This window comes from Solanum stenotomum, chromosome 2 (genome assembly GCF_019186545.1).
Source record: "Solanum stenotomum isolate F172 chromosome 2, ASM1918654v1, whole genome shotgun sequence".
Classification (NCBI taxonomy): Eukaryota; Viridiplantae; Streptophyta; class Magnoliopsida; order Solanales; family Solanaceae; genus Solanum; species Solanum stenotomum.
In genome coordinates, this window is record NC_064283.1 from 29,773,610 (window position 1) to 29,796,273 (window position 22,664).

Consider the following 22,664-nt stretch of genomic DNA (forward strand, 5'->3'; position numbering starts at 1 on the left):
AAAGATGGTCTAAACACCATTAAGATAGTCTGAATAAAAAAAATTGCAAACAAACCTTCCAAAACTATCAAGAGTCTCAACAAATTTTTAAATACTTGTCATACAAATGTAAAATTTATTGGAGCGATTATAGCCAACAAAAGTCAGATGCTCACTTCTAAGTTGTATTACAATAAAATACGATAGAGAACACAAATTTTCATCATGCACTAAAAAAAGACATTACAAATTTGTAGTGAGCACTAAACCACAATAGTCAATTTACGGTAATTAATTTAATCCCAACAAATTGATGATTAAATCAGTTAAAAAAAATTACTCTTCAAAAATACCAATAGTCAAAACCTCTATAACAAAAGTTACAATTATTATTATTAAAACATAAAAAAAAATTGCAATCAAAATTCTCTGCAATTCGTTAGAATATTTCTTTTACTACATATGTAGAAAATATTAAAGTTTAAGATATTTTCTACTAATTAACTTGTAGACTTTATAATCAAACCAAAAAAATATATATTGCCAGTAAAAAATATTAACATGTTATAACAACACAAGTACATCATTATAAATTAGTATCATTAGCCTTACCAACTAAATTTAAACACAACATTCAGTTCAATCATTCTAACATATGTTTAAGCGGAATTACATTATCATAATATCTAATTAAATTACAAGAAACTTTAATAATTTCAATAAGATTACTAGTTGCGACTGATCTTCTTGTGTCCATGGTGATATGCATTCACTAGCTAAATTACTTGTGTGACTATCCAATTTAGGACCGTAACCGATACTAAGGAGTAGGATTCAAAGCAAGCCTTGACAATAATTTATATAAAATTGGGTAGTGTTTTCCCTTTTTTGGGCTTGTCTAAAAATATTCATGTCTTAGAAATCAATAACATATCCGACCAATATCGCCAAAAACAAGTCATAATAATCATCAACATTCTATTCAAAGTATAATAATACTAAATTCATCTCAAAATACGAAAAGAAGTCTAATACTAGTCACAAGTCGATAATGACAAACAAATACACATGACAATAGTGAATTGACTAATGAAACGACTATAAGAGTTAAATAGAAAAGAACGATATCAAATAAATAACTTCTTGCCCGTGCAAAGCAATTTCCGCTAACCAAAAATTTGTCAACTCGTGCACTCTAGCTAAAGAAAGCATCATCGACGTCACTTGTGATCTCTGTAATAAAATATAGCAGAGAGTGAGTCGCTAGCTCAATCGGTAATAGCAATTAACCACAGATGTTTATAATATAATAAAATATAATGAAATAAACATCCTTTTGAGAAATGGTAACAATAATCAGTCTCGTTTGTTTCATATAAGCATAACTCAATTAACAATTCGGTAATAAAATTGATAAAAAATTACTAATGAGCTCACTCATTGCTAAGGAGGACTGAATTTCCAATGATCTCTCATACCACCACCCTATGGTTCTTATATTACTTGCAGCACCCCATATATACAAGACTATGTTCAAATTATTCAATGTTTAAGCTGATTATGAATAACTTTTCCCTATAGTCAATTAAGTGTAGAGACAACAAAGATACCAATGGAGTATGAAGAATGTATGACTTAAGGTGAGAGAACTCAAGTTACTACTCAAAAGGTTGAATAACAGAGAATTTAGGAATGTGAGGCAAAAAATTGACAATGTTAGGACAGATAGATACTCAAAGATAGCCTAGTAGCCAGAAGACGAGGCATAAGCATGATTGGTCTAATATATTTTCAACTACTTAACATAATTGAAACAGTAAGTTGGAAATGCATAATGTTCTAGAATGATGCAAAGCCAAAAGCTAAGTTACCAAGTGGTTACACTTTCATAGGAGGATGCTAACAACTGATATAATGACCAAATGGAGAATAAACGTGGAGCGAAAGTACAGCCTTTATAGAATCACCGGTGAAAGTAGAGATCATTTATTCTTCTCATGCAGTTATAATCTTAACATATCGGCAAGACTCATGCAATGGATTAGAAGACCAATGGTTACTTCTAAAACCTGGGAACTACATTTAGATTGGGCAACTCATAATCGAAAAGGGAGATCACACACTGTCAAGCTTCTTAGAATGGTTTTCACTGAAGCGATTAATGCCATTTGGATAGAGAGGAACTTGAGGATTTTCGAAAAGAGGAGCAGGTATGTAGAGAGTACAGTTGGGGAACTAGTTTGCAATGTAAGAGCTTCCAATGGAAATCAACTCCTAGTCCAAGAACTCCTATTTTAATCAATTGAGCTAGACATTAAGATTAGGCTACGTAAATAACTATGTATACTGATTTAGATAGCTAGTTTGGAATTTAATCATATATAATAAAAAATATATATACATATATATATGTCTGAATTTGTCATGCCCCGAGCTACCACCGAGATGCGAACACGGGACCTAGGATCACAAGTGACTCCAAGCTAACCCTGCTGGCATGACATGAGCATACTAAGAATAATACTAACTGAAGCGGAAGCTAAATCAAGAAAATGAAAGTGATGGGAAATACCCATATACTAAACTGAATATATCAAATCTGAGAGTTTTAATACAAAAGAAATATCAAATTCAAATACTAAGTTGAATCTAACTATGTCTGAAAATAGCCTCTAACAGACTAGAAGTGTTGAAACATGCCCCAACTAAGTCTAGCAAAACTGAAACTAAAGCAATGAAAACTAAAAGATAACATGACTATTGTCCTAAGAGAATGAGAACTCACCACTGATGCTGCTGAACTGGAGATCAGAAACTAATCTAAGCGTGATCTAGATGCTAAGAACCTGAACCTACATCACGAGACGATGTAGCGCAGAGTATGTGTTAGTACTTGAAAGGTATTGAGCATTCAAGATAGAGTAAAGCTGAAATAAACACATAACTAAACAATCAATAAAGCAAGAGCATAATCTGAACATGATATAGATACTGAATACTGAGCTAGCTGAATGCAATGATCAATTTATAATATGCTGAGACTGAATGCTGACTGTACTGAAATATGGTCAATGCAATGGAGTCTGACTGGATTGTGGGAGCTACTAATAACCGATAATAAAACCACATGAGCTAAATGTGGAGTCCGATGTATAAGCCCCATCGAGAGGACCCAATACACCCGGATAAAGGTGTAGAGGCATGCTGGTGTGATCACTAAAATGATGCCCACAGAGGGGACTTACAACCTACGTGGCTCGTAGTTCTAGGACTATATGGGTGACTAACCCTAGTCCAACTCGGTATTATACTACTCCCAATAGATTTAATAATCAACATATTTTTGACTGAATTTCTATAATATACTGTATAGTTCAAAACTGACATGTAAACTGAGAATGGACATTTATATACTGATAATGACACATTCAAGATTGAGGCATGTATATCTGAAATACTAAAATATCTAACCTAGCATGTGTAATTCAAGAGCTAAACAAATACATAACTAGTGTTCTGAAATTCATGCAATAAATGAAGTAATAACATGATAATCTGATTAGGAACATGTAAATAACCAATTCATGATAATCTACTGAAGTTCTAGAAACCCTAGGTCTAGTTAATAATAGGGAATCAAGAATCTGACTGAAATCTAGGGACCTAATGGGCGAAAGGAACCCACTAATGAAATCCCAGATAACTGGTGACGAATTCCACGGAGAAATTCTTCGATTTCAGGGTTGGAACTTGAGGAAACATGTTGCGTTCATGAATTAGGGATGCTCGACCTTTTCTCTTCTTTCGCTTCTAATTTTCTAAGTTTTTGATTAAAGATTTGACTTAGGTTAGTTCTAGTTATGTTTCTAGGCTAAAACAGACCGACACCATGAAATTTAGGGTTAAAACGATGAGGTTTAAAAGTCTAATGAAAAAGGAAAAGACAGAAAGACCCCTGACTTAAGCTGTAGACGGGCTGACCACGGCCATCTTCACGAACCGTGAAAGGGACCACGATCCGTGGAGTTCGTCGTGGTCTGGACTTGGCTCTGAAATCTTGGGGGTCTGGACTACGGCCACTACCACGGCCTGTGTGCAGGACCACAGACCGTGAAGATCCCCGTGGTCCTCACTTGGGCTTAGGTCTGGAGGGTTCATGTTGGGAGTCTACTGGTTAAACTCCACGGAAACTCCCACTGACCGTGTGAAGGACCATGGACCGTGAAAGTGTTTGTGGTCTTCACATAGGCCTAGGGCGTTCTAGGGCCAAGCTGGGGGGTCTACTGGTCTAACACTATGGATGCCACCATAGCCCATTGTCGTGACCACGGCCCTGAAGGGTCCCGTGGTCTGATGCCTGGGCCTGGTGAAGTCCAAGTCTAGACCACGGGTAGGTCTACGGACCGTGGACCCTATCACGATCCGTGAACCCTGCCGTGGTTCACCGCTTTAGGTAAGTTCTGCAAAAAATTTCCTGGGTTTGGTTTTTGAGGTGTTACAGAATTTCTACAAAAGAATATCACTGATAAATAATTTTTGATTAAACTCCAGGATTGCCATAATTGACATAGCTTAGTTAATATTTTCAAACCACATGAAATTTCAAAAATAATCTCAATTATATTGAATCACTTCAGAACAAGTTTAGGTAAAAAAAACACTATAACTAAGATATTAGTAATATAACGATATCAACAAAAAAAAATAGATAAAACTCCAAATGAGTAATTGAAATCCAAGAGTCGATATAAAGATTTCAGCATAAAGCATATAATAACATATGCAATTTGTCAAAAGAAGTTGATAATTATGCAGAAAAGAAAACATGTTCATCCATGAGGAAGCCCCGAAACTAAAAGCTAAACACAATAAAACCATTTTAAACAAAGTAATAACACTAAAATTGTTAGTTGATTCACTATATTAGAGATAAGTAGCTACAAAAAGAGAGGCAAACCTGCAATTTCATCCCCTTCATATACATTTAGTCTGAAGATATGGATCCCTACATGAAAATATAAAAAACAGAAGCGGTCAATGATGTGGAGGGGGGGNGGGGGGGGCATCTCTAAAGTAAAAAACTGATTTGAGGAAAAAAAGAATTATCCTTTGAATGCATAAAAGAAAAGTAGGGGAAAAAAATAAATTATGAAGTAAAGATAAAAAATAATAAATTTTAAGTACTTGACCTTTATTGGCTATTACCTTCAAGTATTGACAAATAATTTTCACTAAAAGTGATTTTCATTGTAGTGATGAGACCACTACTTTGACAGTTTTCAAACATGATATACATAGTGTAGAAGAGCTATTAACATGTAATTGCCTTACAATTATGAGGTTACATCACAAGCCAATATCATCACCATCACTTGCTGTATCAGCTTCATTGTCATTAGTAACATTATTGCCTCCATTCTCCTCATGATCACTAATGTGCTCTATCATAGTTTCATCCTCTTGGTCAGAATTTTCTTTGTTATAATGAACTTCATGTTCTTTTTGAGCCTCTAATTCAATTACATTTGCATCCATGATAACTGAATCAACATCATCTCTATATAGTTGACACAATATATCCACTGTATCACAGAGAATTGAATTACTTTTCCAATGACATGTCTTGATACACTTCGTCATTTGTAATATGTAACTCATCACTTTCAGTCTCCAAAGTATCTTTCTCAGGCACATCATACAAGTGTCTATCTTGAAATTTGAGCACAATTTGCCAATTCTCTCCCAATTTTGGGTCATCAATGTAAAATACTTTCTTTGCTTGAGTAGCTAGTACAAAAGAATCACATTCATACCAAAATCTTTCAACACAAATGCTCAAAATTTTTTTATCTTTTTGCATCCCTGTTTTCTTGAGAAGATCAAACCACTTGCATTTGAATAAGAGAATTCGATTTTTCTCAACATACTCTAACTTAAGGATGTCAATTATAATACCATAAAAGTCAACAACTATACCACAATTTTGACTTTTACATAATTCATCGCGTCGTTGAATATGATACCTAACACCATTTACAATACAACCAGTATGTGTTCTACCACGCACATCAGGTCCCATTGCCAAAGGATATAATTTCTTGATAGATATTGACTTTTCCTTAGTATATAACTGCATAATCTATGAGAAAAACTTATTATCTTCAATTAGTAAAGAAGAAAAAAACTTAAACACAACAACATGATTATTATCTGAAAATCACTTACTTTACTTTTGAACCATAAAGGAAATTGTTCTTTGTGCTTCTCATCTATATTCACAACAGCTTGGTTCAACAACTCTTCTTTATTCTTCCTACATATAATAAAAAATTATATAGAAATAATTAAAATAATCTAATGTCAACATAAATATATAAAATAGAAAAATTACTTACTCAAGAAAAGGTTTTGCTTCTTCGCAATTATTCAACACATACCACCAAGCTATATCTAAATCTTTGTTTGGTATGACATCATATTTTCAATCTTTATTTGGCCTAAATCTCTTTGAAAATATGTCTAGAACAAGTTCACCATTGTTGCTAAATCCATTATCATTTCGATCTTCACGATTAAATCTTGTCTCAATGTCAGTAAGATACATTGAGCAAAATGTAAAACACTCTTCAATAATATACCCTTGTGCAATAGAACATTCCGGTCATGTCTTGTTTCATACATAACGCTTAAGCTTGCACAAAAACCTCTCAATTTTGTACATCCAATGATATTGTATTAGTCCTACATACATGGCCTCTCGTGGCAAATGCACAGCCAAATGTATCATAACATCAAAAAAAGCAGGTGGAAAGATCACTCAAGCTTACATAATATAATAATTATATCCCTTTCAAGTTGTTCTACGTCATCTCTTCTTAATGTCTTACAACATAATCGTTGAAAGAAATGGCCTAACTCAATTAATACTAAAGAGACATCCTTATTTACAAATCCACGAAGAGCAATTGACAGCACTCGTTGTAACAAAACATGATAGTCATGCCTTTTGAGTTTAGTGATCTTATCATCATCTACACTTACACACCCTGAGATATTTGCAGCATAACCATCAGGAAACTTAACCGATTTTAAAAATGCCCAAATGTTTTTCTCTTTTTTTTGACATACTATAACAAGCAACTGGCATTTATAACTAGAACCATCATGTTGTAACCATAGTTCTTTTCTTATGTTCATATCCTTAAGATCTAGTCTTGCTTTATATGTGTCCTTAGGTTTCCCATCAATATCCAATAGTGTCCCCAAAATACTCTCACAAATATTTTTTTCTATGTGCATAACATCTAAATTATGCCGCAATTTCAAGCCCTTCTAGTATGGTAACTCAAATAAAATACTTCTCCTAACCCAATTCAACTCTTCAGGAAGACGTTTCGTTTTCTTATTATTTGAGCGTTTTCCTGCTCTATAAGTACTGAGTAAATCCAATTGTTTTAAGACATAATCTTCTGAAGATGTATCCTTATTGCAAGTAGGACATGCCATATATCCTCTAGTGCTCCATCCAGATAAATTACCTAATTCATATAAAAGATAATATATGTTAGTAGTAGTTTAAAACCTAAACTATAACATAGAACCTTCAAAAAATAAGATTCTCTACTGCCATGAATGGTTCAATACCGAGATTATGCAATATATTTACCATTACTATTTTACTACTATTATTATTCTTACATATTAGTTTTGTTGTTGCTGACAATGAGGGAGCAACTTTTGCTAAGCAGGAAATTCCTCTTTTAATATCGGATAGTTTGAATTATATTGGTAACTTAGCAAGTACCCGGCTTGACTGTAATGTTTCACTCCACCGGTCTTGTATGGATACATATTATTATATATTAATAAATAAACCCCCTTTCAACAACAAAAAAAACAGTAATTTAAGAACTTACCATAAGCTGGAAAGTCATTTATAGTCCATAAAACAGCAACATGCATCTTTTAGCACTTCCCAGTTGGTGCATCAAATGTCTCTACACCATCACTACATAACTCTTTCAGCTCATCAATCAAAGGACGCAAATAAACATCAATATCCTTTCCTGGTGCTTGAGTCCGAGAATAAGCAGTGACATCATCATAAATGGGTCCTTAAAGCATTTCCAAGGAGGAAGATTATAAGGAGCGAGAATAACAGGCCACATACTATACGATGTGCTCATGTTACCGAATGGGTTAAAACCATCAGTTTCAAAATCGAGTCATATATTACGAGGTTCTTGTGCAAACCACAACTGATTTTTGTCAAACTCTTTCCATGCTTCAGAATCAGCGGGATGTCTTAATACATTTTCCTCATCAAGACGGTTTTCTTTGTGCCACCTCATGTCCACACTTATTTTACTAGACAGAAATAATCATTGAAGTCTAGGCTTTAATGGAAAATACCACAAGACTTTATGAGGAATCTTCTTATCTTTTCCATTATCAATTTTCCACCTCGAAATACCACAATGTGGGCACTCTTGTCTATCTTTATATTCAGCCCAGTACAACACACATCATTTTTGCAAACATTAATAGAAATGTATCCTAATCCCAAACCTTGTAACATGTTTTTAGCATCATAATATGACTTAGGAAGTGTCTCACCGGTAGGCAACACCTCTTTTAGTAACTCCAGTAACATATCAAATGGTTTATTACTCCATTGATTGTACACTTTCAAGTGTAGCAACTTCACAAGAAACGACAGCTTTGAGAATTTCTTACATTCCGAGTATAGTTCACATTTAGCTTCTTCCAGCAATTTGTCAAAGCTTTTGGCTTCCTTCTCACTCATATTACCGCACACATTATTATCAGTTGTTGTCTCCTCCGAAAAATTGACAAATGATTTTCCACTAACCTCTTCTAACATAGTGTGAATTTCGTCATCATTGTCATGCTCTTCATTTTCATCTTCATTGTAAATCACTTCATCATTATAACTCATTTGTTATTGTTCCCCATGGTATATCCATTGCACGTAGCTTCCCATAATTCCCTTTATCAATAGATGGTCATACACTACTTCTTGTGTCTGAAAAAATACATTTAAACAATCTTGACACGAGCATCGAACTTTAGAATTTCGATCAAAGTGAGACCGAACAAGTTGCATAAAATATTGGACACCCTCAACATATATTTTTGAGAACATTGCTTCATGCATCCAGCCTCTATCCAATCAACTGCACAAACACATCACTTATCAGATAAATATTATAGAAGAAGCACATAAAAGATTTTTAAAAATAAAATAACTACGAAAAAAACCATTCCATCAATGATAGAATACTAGCAAAAATTAGCTTCTAGGTGTTTACTTGTTGATCTTGGAGAAATCTGTCTTTATGGGGAAGGATTAGCAGGAATAAAGTAAACATGAGCAATATGTTTTCATGTTAACATTTTTATTAAAAATAAATTTAGGTGGCTATACAACAAGGTGAACAATCTGAATCAGTAGGGAAAACAAGTGAGAGCCTAGAATAGTGTTGCATCATACCTTCTACATATAACTCTTGAAGTTTTTCTACATTGTTCTTGATAAATTTTGTATCTAGTGTTGCATAGAAGAATAATTCAAAAGGGTAACAAGCATCTGTACAGTTCTTTACTCAATCTAAACAACTAACAGAAGAGCAAGCTACTAGGAAAGTTGCTATGCGTTAAGATTCGAGTTTCAACATTCCTTACTTAAGGATAAGGAAAACTTTTAGTGGGGTGTACTGATACGATTTGAAATTTAATCAAAGTTTTGGCTTCTTAAGAAGTTGTACAGATGGCTATGAGGGTTATTGCTGGTGTTTTTTAAAAATGGGGCAGCACAAAAAGATTGAAAATTTCTCTCAATGGATTGAAATGACTTTCAATAGCTTTCAATAATTTTATTAAGCATTGAGTGGATTTAAATAGCCAACATAAAAATATAATCTGCATAATTTGAAATTTAAAACAACCTAAAATACTTCGACAATTCAAACAACCTAACTAAAATTCAAAATTCAAATTCATCTGAAACTAATTAACTTATATTGCTAAAAACTACTGCAATAACTAAAAGCAAACTTCAACACTCCTCCTTTGCTTTAGATACTGCATTTTAAAAAAGTTGCTCCTCCTCGATTTCTGCTTCTACAACTTGTGCTTGAAGATTGTTCTTCAGCTTGCATACTTTTGTAACATGACCGGCTTGTTTGCAATTTCCACATATTGCATTAGGTCTCCACCAACAAAAAATTTACAAGTGTGCTTTTCTTTTGCAGTATTTGCAAAGAGGAGATTTACCTTTTTCTTTTCTGTTTTGTGCATAAAAGGCACCCTCAGTAACATTATCTTGCCTAAAGGCTCTTCTCTATTCTTGTGCTTGAAGAGCACTTATTAGTTCTTCAACAGAAATAGTAGAGAGATCTTTACACTCTTCAAGAGATGAAATTTTAGATTGAATCTCTTAGAAATTGTCACAAGAATTTTTTCTACTATTCTGCCATCTTTGAAATCGTCGCCAAGCAACCTGGTTTTATTAACAATAAAAGGAATCTTGTTAGAATACTTAACAATAGTTTCATCCTCTTGCATCTTAAGAGATTCAAAATATCTTTTCAAATTTAAAGTTTGCGTTTGCCTGATTCGGTCACTTCCTTGTTATTCTTTTTTTAATTTTTCCCAAGCTTCTTTTGTCCTCTCACAAGCAATGATTTTAGAAAAAATTGAATCCGCAAATGAATTTTGAATTACAGTTTTAGCTTTGAATTTTTAATTTTTTTCATCCGAATGAGCTTCAATTTGAGCAAGGGTAGGATTTGCAGGGAGAGGTTGTAAGGGTACATCTTCCATTACAACTTCCCATAGATCATAGGCTTCAAGATATGATTTCATTTTCACTGACCAATTCTGATAGTTTTCACCAGTGAAAATTTTTAGGGCATTCAAAGAGAGACTGTTGCTTCCCATTATTTTGGTTAAAAAATGATTTAGAAAATCATGTGCGTTGAAAAAAGCACCGGTTGAAAAGATAGCCTTGATGGGTTAAAATGGGTAGCCCTAATGGGTTAAAAAGGTTGCCTTTAAGGGTTAAAAATGTGTGGTATTTCTTTGGAAGATTTCTCAGATCCCTTAAGATCAATGAAGCTCTTAATACCACTATTGGTGTTTTTTAGAAATGGGGCAGCACAAAAAGATTGAAAATTTCTCTCGATGGATTGAAATGACTTTCAATAGATTTCAATAATTTTATTAAGCATTGATTGGATCTAAATAGCCAACATAAAAATATAATCTGCATAATTAGAAATTTAAAACAACCTAAAATATCTCAACAATTCAAACAACCTAACTAAAATTCAAAATTCAAATTCATCTTAAACTAATTAACTTATTTTGCTAAAAACTACTACGGTAACTAAAAGCAAACTTCAACACTCCTCCTTTGCTTTAGATACTACAATTTAAAAAAGTTGCTCCTCCTCGATTTCTGCTTCTACAACTTGATTGTTCTTCAGCTTGCATACTTTTGTAACATAACCGGCTTGTTTGCAATTTCCACATATTGCATTAGGTCTCCACCAACAAAAAATTTCAAGTGTGCTTTTCTTTATAAGTATTTGCAAAGAGGATAATTACCTTTTTCTTTTCTATTTTGTCCATAAAAGGCACCCTTAGTAACATTATCTTGGCTGAAGGTTCTTCTCTGCTCTTGTGCTTGAAGAGCACTTATTAGTTCTTCAACAGATATAGCAGAGAGATCTTCAGACTCTTCCAGAGATGAAATTTTAGATTTGAATCTCTCTGAAATTGTCACAAGAATTGTTTCTACTATTTTGCCGTCTTTGAAATCCTCGCCAAGCAACCTGGTTTTATTAACAATAAAAGAGATCTTGTCAAAATACTTAACAATAATTTCATCCTCTTGCATCTTAATAGATTCAAAATCTCTTTTCAAATTTAAAATTTGCATTTTCCTGACTCGATCACTTCCTTGATATTCTTTTTTTAAAATTTTTCCCAAGCTTCTTTTGTCCTCTCACAAGCAATGATTTTAGAAAAAATCTAATCCGCAATTGAATTTTGAATTACAGTTTTAGCTTTGAATTTTTTTGATTTCTTCATCCAAATGAGATTTAATTTGTGTAAGGGTAGGATTTACAGGGAGAGGTTGTAAGCGTACATCTTCCATTATAACTTCCCACAGATCATAGGCTTCAAGATATGATTTCATTTTCACTGATCAAATCTGATAGTTTTCCCCAGTGAAACTTTTTGGGGCATTCAAAGAGAGACTGCTGCTTGCCATTATTTTGGTTAAAAAATGATTTAGAAAAGCCTGTGCGTTGAAAAAACCACCAGTTGAAAAGATAGCCTTGATGGGTTAAAATGGGTAGCCGTAATAGGTTAAAAAGGTAGCCCTTACGGGTTAAAAATGTATGGTAGTTCTTTGGAAGATTTCACAAATCCCTTAAGATCAAAGAAGCTCTTGATACCACTGTTGGTGTTTTTTAAAAATGGGGTAGCACAAAAAGATTGAAAATTTCTCTCAATGGATGGAAATGACTGTCAATAGCTTTCAATAATTTTATTAAGCATTGAGCAGATTTAAATAGCTAACATAAAAATATAATCTGCATAATTTGAAATTTAGAACAACCTAAACTATCTCGACAATTCAAACAACCTAACTAAACTTCAAAATTCAAATTTATCTTAAACTAATTAACTTATTTTGCTAAAAACTACTGCAGTAACTAAAAGCAAACTTCAACACTGCTCCTTTGATTTAGATACTGCTATTTAAAAAAGTTGCTCCTCCTCTATTTCTGCTTCTACAACTTGTGCTTGAAGATTGTTCTTCAGCTTGCATACTTTTCTAACATGACAGGCTTGTTTGCAATTTCCACATATTGCATCAGGTCTCCACCGACAAAAATTTTCCAAGTGTTTTTTTTTTATTTTGCAGTATATGCAAAGAGGATATTTACCTTTTTCTTTTCTGTTTTATGTATAAAAGGCACCCTCAGTAACATTATCTTTCTTGAAGGCTCTTCTATGCTGTTGTACTTGAAGAGCACTTATTAGTTCTTCAACAGAAATAGTAGAGAGATCTTTACACTCTTCAAGAGATGAAATTTTAAATTCTAATCTCTCTGAAATTGTCACAAGAATTTTTTCTACTATTCTGCCATCTTTGAAATCCTCGCCAAGCAACCTAGTTTTATTAATAATAAAAGGAATCTTGTCAGAATACTTAACAATAGTTTCATCCTCTTGCATCTTAAGAGATTCAAAATCTCTTTTCAAATTTAAAATTTGTATTTGCTTGACTCGGTTACTTCCTTGATATTCTTTTTTTCATTTTTCCTAAGCTTCTTTTGCCGTCTCACAAGCAATGATTTTAGAAAAAAATTAATCTGCAAATGAATTTTGAATTACAGTTTTAGCTTTGAATTTTTTGGGTTTTTCATCCAAATGAGATTTAATTTGAGTAAGGGTAGGATTTGCAGGGAGAGGTTGTAAGGGTACACCTTCCATTACAACTTCCCCTAGATCATAGGCTTCAACATATGATTTCATTTTCACTGACCAAATCTGATAGTTTTCACCGGTGAGAATTTTTGGGGCATTCAAACAGAGACTGCTGCTTGCCATTATTTTGGTTAAAAATGATTTAGAAAAGCCTGTGTGCTGAAAAAAGCACCGGTTGAAAAGATAGCCTTGATGGGTTAAAATGGGTAGCCGTAATGGGTTAAAAAGGCAGCCCTTACGGGTTAAAATTGTATGGTAATTATTTGGAAGATTTCACAGATCCATTAAGATCAATGAAGCTCTTAATACCACTGTTGGTGTTTTTTAAAAATGGGGCAGCACAAAAAGATTGAAAATTTCTCTCGATGGATTGAAATGACTTTCAATAGCTTACAATAATTTTATTAAGCATTGAGGGGATCCAAATAGCCAACATAAAAATATAATCTGCATAATTTGAAATTTAAAACAACCTAAAATATCTCAACAATTCATACAACCTAACTAAAATTCAAAATTCAAATTCATCTTAAACTAATTGACTTATTTTGCTAAAAACTACTACAGTAACTAAAAGCAAACTTCAACACTCCTCCTTTGCTTTAGATACTGCAATTTAAAAAAGTTGCTCCTCCTCGATTTCTGCTTCTACAACTTGTGCTTGAAGATTGTTCTTCAGCTTGCATACTTTTGATCAAACTCGGTCAAATGTTGCTCAAGGTAAAGGTAAAGGTGAATTTATTAGATGATTTCCCAGAAGGAAATAAGTTATCTTGTAGATATATATATATATATATATATATATATATATATAGATGACAAAGGAAACCCGCAGCCGCTACTCTTTCGATGCGCACAGGGTAAAACCCCCGCTCTTATGCAATAGCTCGCAAAAAAAATAGGAGAGGTAACCCACACTAGGCAAGCCCGGTGCGACGAGCTCGATCCAGAAGTATCTTGTAGATATATTAAAACTGGGAAACTCACAATAGTTTGAAAAAAAATTCACTATGACTTTTGCCGAAGTATTGTATTGAATTAAAATTTTAAGAACATTCTCTAGATAATTTTCATGCTAAGGAACAGAGAGAATAAAAGACGTGATAACCAAGTGCAAGGTGATGCAAGGGAAACACTTACTAAAAAAGAGGTACTAATGGTTCTAACAATGTAAAAAATATTTCAAAATGGAATTCTACAACAAAAAAAAGAGGATGTAGTGTCGCAAGTCAATAATTTGAAGCAGCAATCAATTACTCTCGTGGTTGCAAAGAAATGTGTCATGGCTGGAACTTTAGATGATGATCAAGATGGTGTTCATATTGTTGATCCAGCCATGATTGTATTGCCGAAACTCGATAAATCTGTACAGCAATAATGTGGAACTGAATCTGTGAAAAACAGTGTCGTTGCCGGTCCTAAAGAAGCTGATGAAGGTATGAAAAATGCAGCTAAGCATGTTATTTTTGTGAAGCAATTCTTTGATGAACAAGGAAATAACAACATTGCAGTATTTTAGTGATGAGTGGACTGTGGCCTCTCACAAGAAAACTGGTGGTTCTAAGCATCCAAACAACCAGTTGCACCATCAAAACGATGCACATGTTGGTTTTGATGGAAGTAACTATGTAGATGAAGGTACATAGTTTGATGTGCTGCGAGATGAAAATTTTGGACGACAATTGATAGAGAATGAAGCTGGAGAAACGAATGTAGACCAGGTTGTTGGCAAAGATGCCCAGGAAAAATGCACTTCCACAAATATTTCTCCATATGTAATGATAAGCAAGGAATAAATTACTTCGGAGCCGCTGAGGATAATGTAACAAAAACTGTTTTTCGGCACTTGTGGCTGCCTATTTTTTTTTTGAAATAAAAAATCTCAAGGCTAGAAAATGTTCAAAGGTGCAATGACAAATAGACCAAGAAAACTAACAGAATTCAGACAATCATAACTACATAAATGAGAAAGGCAGAAAAGCCATGAACACTAACTAGTCTATGATCAATCTGCACGCTCGTCAACTTCTGGGGTCTCAAGTTCAGTCGTCTCTTGCTCAGCGTCCTGCACCCCGTTCTCGATTTTCTTTCCTTTCTTAGACTTATAGTACACACTCATGAAGGATTCAATGGCTCTGTACTTTCTTCTGCAGTGCTCGTACAGGCCGCCATCAAACATCCTCAAGAAGTTCTTCTCACTCAGCTCGGGGACAGCGTATTGTGGCTGGAATCCATGGTTTTCAATCAACCAAGTCTCCAACCTATGGACTGCCTCTATACCATCAAAGACCTCACCCCTCAAAATAGGTCCAGGAGGATAGTAGAAACCAACATCGGAGTATATTGAATGTACATCATGGGGTATATTTCAAGAGGTTGAATTAAGTTACTACTACAATTTATACAATCAAACTAGTAATATTTTACATTTCAATGGCTAACAACGTTCAGCCTCGCAAACAAACACCAAGAAAGAAAACCCACACTTGCAACCTTTGCTTTATTATTTGTTGCTGAAAGTTTAGACCCATTACATGTCCTGCCTCATTAAATTATTTAATAGATTGAGTTTCATCGCACCCCAACCCTGCCCTATTTTCATCCCTACTTATGGCAAATCAGTTCATAAATCAAAACTCAGTATTCTATTGAATATAGAGGAAAAGGACAACAAAGTTTAAGGAGAGAACTGAATTGAACCAAACATGATAATTACCAGAGAGAATTGATGGCGACAAACCAAGTAGGCGAAGAGAAAAAGATGCAGCGTCTAGGGATGTCAGCTGCGGTGTCGTTTCTGAGAGAAAAACAAGAGACCACGTACAATCCCTTAATTAATGAAAGGGGTGACCTTTTTTCTTTCAGGATTCAAATTATCAGTTTTAATAAGAACCTAATTGTGACTAATGTTATGTGGAAACAAAATGCTAATCACATTAAAATTTGTTTATTCATTTATGATATGGACACACAAATAAATTAGGTATTTATAATTCAATTCGATTTATTTTTTAATTTAAAAATAAACTTTATTAATTACATCCGAATTTTGTTATTTTAGTTTATTTTGGTCTTTTAGATATTTTTATTACACATAAAATTCAAATTTAGTCAATTCACTTTATTTTGGTCTTTTAAATCCTTTTGAAGATGTCATTAATAAACTTTTGTTTGGTTGTTGCTATTTTTTTTCTATCTTGTCAATTCCTATTATTATAATGTCAATTTAGAGTACATTATAAGCTCAAAATCGATAATAGCTTTATTATTTTGGCAAGTCATATGTTTTTTTCATACTAGTTCTCAGACACGTGCATTGTATGTGTATTTTATGCTAATTAGTATAATTTTTAAAAAATAATAGAGAAGGGAATAAAGAGATTGACCACATGTGAGAATTCCAAAAAAATGACCAAAGAAAATAAGTCAGATAACATAAAACAAAGTCTCAAGATTGAAAACACAAGCAATGAACAAAAGAGAACAAAAATTATTAAGAGCAGAACAAAGGTAAAAGAAATTAATATAAAAAGAATATACTTTTGTTGAGAAAGTGCTAAGAATACACCAAATATTGAGTATTTTTTTTTTTAAAAATAAAGCATTTAATAATTTGACAATAGCCCAAGGTCATTGAGCTGCCTAAATCAAAGTGATTAGATGAAGCCAAAAAGATCATTGATCCCAACTATTGTAACTTTCACCACATCTTCCGGTACCCCGGTCCACATAAAAAAAACATTTTAAAGAGAAAAAATCATGGCGTTAGTGATGGATGAAAATATTATCAATGATGTTCGAGAGATGATTGGTGTAATTCATGCTAGTGTCAAAGTTAACAAGAAATTTACAACATCATAAGCTCTACGATATAGGCTCTCTGTTGCATCACCAAAGATTGAAGAAAGAACCATCATGCTACAATTTGAAAGTTTTGAACAATTTAAAATTTCCACCTTGCTGAAGAAACATCAAACTTGTTAAAGGTAGATGACGTCCCTTAAAACATCAAACATATTTAATCCAAAATTCTAAATTTAATTTTGAATATAGATGGATGGTAACCTATTAGAATCCTTGCAATTAAACTAAACGGTCATGAAAAGTACTTGAGAAGCAAGATAATAGTTAACTTAATTAACCAATTCCCACAAACTTAATCCTATTATAATTAAATTTGTACGTAGTTATACAATTTCCTATTTGTTTGGTTAAATTGCTATACATTAGCTACGAGCTAACTTGTCGTTACAACTAATATAATATATAATGTTACTTGTATTACATACCATACTAGTGATTACATTATACCTTACTTATTCTACGTTACATTGTTCTCATATGGAAACATTTATTTATAACTATTGATCACAGTTGATTAACCTTAACGCATCAAAATACTACCTTTTTAAGGCATTTTGAATAATAGTTTCATGATGAAAAGTACTCCCATTTTGTGTTAACACCCAATTTGGCGTGATCGCGTAGTTACTTTAATATTTTTTTTCATTTTGTCTTTACTTATATATCCTATTTTATTCTTCACCCTAACTTTTTATAGAAGTTCTACCACGTACCCTATTTTTCTTGTAGGGTTATCATTCAAATTGTTGATATGTGACATTATGTAACGACGAAAAATAATACAATACAAATGTTGTATTCATTAAAATAATACAATACGATACATAATGAAACAAAACGTAACAAACGTCAATTAAATAATATACAAAACCGCAACAACAACAAAATCAAAAATAATTATTAAAGAACAAATTCCAAAATCAGAAGTTAGAACACTAATTACCAAAGTCAAAATAAATTACTATTATACGAAAGACTCATAAAAGGAGATACACACAGAAAACATTAGTAAGTAGTGAACTTCTCCCACATTTTAAAGCCCAAATGGCTTGAAACCTTATTAGTTGAGAAGTAAATGGTCTTGTCCAAACCCGGACCAGGCCCAAAAAATGTATGCTATCTAATTAGGAAAGTAAGTAATTTTTTTTTCTAAAAAGAAACACCAAAAATCTGATAGATCGATGTATGGAAGCTTCTTTGAGTCTCTCATCTTATAATGCCCACTGAGCTCTCTCCGATGAGCCACTGTCTCTACTTCCTCTGATGAGCTTTCAATTTCTTAATGCAGCTAAGCTTCTTGCTTTACAGATGTGCTCAATGTTACAGGTATGATATCCACTTCCTTCATCTATTATGATATATATTTTTGTATTGTTTCATTCACAACTTAGTGTTGGATATTGTAAATTCGATCAGATCTATTTCATACTTCAAATTAGTGTTGTGCTACTTTTTGGTGCAATTTTTAGCTAAACAACACAAAGATTGATGTGCACTCAAATAGACAAGCAAGAGTATTATCATTCTTAGGCGACCTTTTTTTTTCTCTAAAAATGGCTTTTAATCGACCTTTTTTTTTCTCTAAAAATGGCTTTTAATTTTTTATTTTATTTCAAAAGTTCATTTTCGAGTTTCGACACTACGTACGAGTTAAGCTCATTTTGAAATTGATTTATCTGGATGCTTAGTTATGGACATTTATACCCTTTTCAAATATATTAAAATAATTATTAATGTTAATAATATACAAAACTCAGGTTGGTCGAGCACTTCTCCACTAAGTTTCAGGGTTAATGGGTTAATTCGAGGCACAACTTCCTTCACTTCTTCAAATTTACGCACCAAAGAAAGTACAGAAAGCCAAAAAATGGAGAAAGAAACTGTCTTTTGGCGCTTAATTTTTTTAGGTTTTTGTCTCCAAAAGAATTTCAGAATAACCACTATATATTTGAGAAGTTTCATTGCAAAATGAAAGAATATCTGAACCTCGACAAGAAGATCAGGTATGTTTCAGTCTTTCCACTTTATGTTTGAACAAAATTAAATAGATCGTTATGTGTAGTAATCATATATTGAATGATTTGTTCATTGATTATTTGTGGCACCTTCATTGACCTTGCTTTATTTTTGTCTCATAAGATCATTTAGAAGAATACTCGAATTTACTGTGTAGATTACAGTTTCAAGTGGTGTGAATATTTACAATTGGTGCATGACACACACTAGTGAAGTATAACACTATCCAAGCTTCTATTTAAACAACTTCTCATTCGTTTTGTCGTATATTGATGTTTTCTCCTCGGATTTCTAGGGAAGACCGGCTGGATTGTGCAAACAAGTATTTAAAGTTTGTCACATTATGCTTTTGGAACTTGACACTTAAAATTAAGATAGGGTAATGGAACTTTCTATCAAGACGAACCAAACCAAAATATTTGTAGATGAATATTATGTAGGGCAATTTGTTCTTGGTTAAGAAACAATTTTATTAACACCAAAGTGGGAACTACAAAATAAAATAGGACTAACCCCTGTTTCTCATAAGTTTCAGTTAACAAAAAATAATAATACAATTTGAAGTATCAACTTCACTTTTGTCTATCTATTACTAGTGATGTCAATACTATCCTACTACATTTTAGCTAATCAATTTGGTATAACATTTGAGCTTCAATCCTTCCAATTCTTGCGGCTTATTTTGGTGGTAACCTTGAGGTATATGGTTGAGCACACCTAGAACAGACTACCATGACTTCAGGAACCTCCCCCTTATGGACAACTATTTCTCTTGCTACCCTAGTCTCCTGGTAGTGAGTGGCCTCCATGGAATCTTTTCATGTACTTTTCCCTCCAGATTAGTGATACTGCCACAGAAAATAGGCAGCCAATGACGGTTCACTTTCTTGAGTCTTTTCTTTTTCCATTTTATGCTCAAGTGACCTCTACCTGCTAGCTTCTGATCAATCTAGGTTCACCTATCCAGCATAACATTCTGGATCACAACTTCTGGGTAACGTTGCATTCAAAGAAAATGTGGTCAATGGTTTCTTCAGTTGTGTCACAGAAAATACAAGGAGAAACAAATATCCTAAATTTCAGTAGTCTTTCTAAAATGCTTAGTCGTTTTTGCTAGCACAACCAAAGACAAAACTTATGTGTCACGATCCAACCCACCGGGCCGTGCGGGCACCTACCCTAAGACCTAAGTAGGAGAACCCTCATATCCCAATAATTAAAACATGCGAAAAATTAAAGAAACAGAGATAAGTATAAAAATATGATTTTATAAATACTAACTTTAAACACTCTTTTAGTTAAAACTTGTAAAGTAAATTAACAACTCCCAAGGATCTAGTCTAAATAGGTACAAGAGCTACTAAGAGTAAATTTGAACAAGATAAGACATAGCTCCGACCATGCGGAAGGAAGAATAGAAGCTGGTGGAGAATTACTTCGTCTTCACCTAATGGAACGTCACCAATCCTGCATCAAGACTATGTCGAAAGACATAGCAAGAGTAGTATCAATACAAAATACACGTATTGGTAGACATCATCAATCAACCCGACTCCCACCACATAACATAAGAAACTAACTAGTAAGATTCATGAAATAAACCACTCGCTTCTCCACCTTTACCCTCTTTTGAAATACCTCCGATATACACTAGTATTCTGCCTACTGTGACCCTTCTCAATCAACCTACCTACCAGATACTTGATTATAGCCTAACCATTCTACCACATAGAGAAATCCCCCAATTACAACCACCAACATTGCAACTAACCATTCACGTCATACCCCTACTTCCTCGTCACATTACCCAGCCATAGTCACGTAATACATTACATCACGCTTCCTTAACACTAAACCCAATCTCTTCCCCTAAGGTGAAATCCACCTAAGAATATTTCATCACACACGCTACCCCTACTCCTTGCCATTACAACACACAAACAATCCTTCCTATCTATTACTCGCCTCTTGAACATTTATCCCTTCCACTATACCCAACAAGTTCGCTCATTATAAAACCATCAAATATAAACCACCATACACATGCCCACTAAGTGCAGCATAAGCAAGTCAATACAACACTAAACTCACATGCGCATATCAAACATATACGATATCATCAATATTTACGAACAACGAACAACTTCACATTTTATATCACATCTTTGGTCCTCTCATGGAACCCAAACCCAAATAGTTAGTTATGCCGGAAAGTGGCAACCAATCAGAGTTAGTTATGCCGGAACGTAGCAACCGATCCAAGTTAGTTATGTCGGAACATGGCAACCGATCCCATAGTTATGCTAGAACGTGGCAACCGATCCAAGTTAGTTATGTCGCAACCCGGCAACCTATGCATTCAACACATCACAATCACAATCACAAGTATATCTTCAAGATCATACATTTAGGTCATGATTTCATGGAAATCATAGTTCACCAATCTCGTTTACAATAAGTGTGATCCACAATGTAACATTCATATACAAACATTAATTTGACCATACTTAGCCCTAGTTCATCATCTAAGGCTTTTTTCTAGGGTTTAGTCACAATTCATCATAAATCCTCAATTCAATCGCTCCAATATATGATCTAGCATACATTCATAAATCTAGTTCCATTCATCAATTCATAGTCTTATTCTTGAAGTAATTGTATCCATGATAACAATTCTAGAGTCCTTAACAATTCATCAATTCCTCTCCTCAAGGCATAAACCCACATACTTTGATTACTAGGGATTACTCAACGAATTTACTTGGTGTACGAAGGTCTACACATAACTCTACCATTGATTTCCATATATAACATAGTAAGAAAATATTTATAACTACTAAATTCATAAAAACCTAGCCTACCTGAGCGCCAAGGAGTTGCAAGGAGTTTTGACTTGATTTGGGTTTTCTGGGCTTCGTGACGGTCAATTTGGCTAAGAATCCACAAGATCTCACCATCCTCATGCTAAAAATCTCCTCCTCCTTCCTTCCCAAGCTTAGAGAGGCATTTCTGAGGTTTCTAGGGTGTTTTACGACTTATTTAGGTATTTTAGGAAGGAGGAGAAAATAGGATTTCTCGTAATTTACGTTCTGCCTCGCCTATCCCGCCTTGGCAGGCACTTACGCTGCCCTTGCACCGCCGCCCTAGCAGCATTTGGCCCGCTGTGGCGGGGCAATGGCCCAGATTTTCCCAGATTATTGTTTATCCTAAACAACGATAGTTCGGGTAGTTACAATAGATACCAATTTACCCCTCGTTCATCCCCGAATGACTAGTGC

General features: G+C 33.8%; 1 long non-coding RNA gene across 1 annotated transcript; it reads right to left on the reverse strand.

Annotated features, from left to right (window-relative positions):
• Positions 1 to 1,080: 1,080 nt before the first annotated feature.
• On the reverse strand, positions 1,081 to 16,295 carry LOC125856357 (uncharacterized). Its single transcript, XR_007445516.1, has 3 exons — positions 16,223 to 16,295; positions 4,937 to 4,984; positions 1,081 to 1,212 (listed from the first exon to the last, which is right to left on the reverse strand). It is a non-coding gene; the product is annotated as an uncharacterized LOC125856357 (long non-coding RNA).
• Positions 16,296 to 22,664: the final 6,369 nt, after the last annotated feature.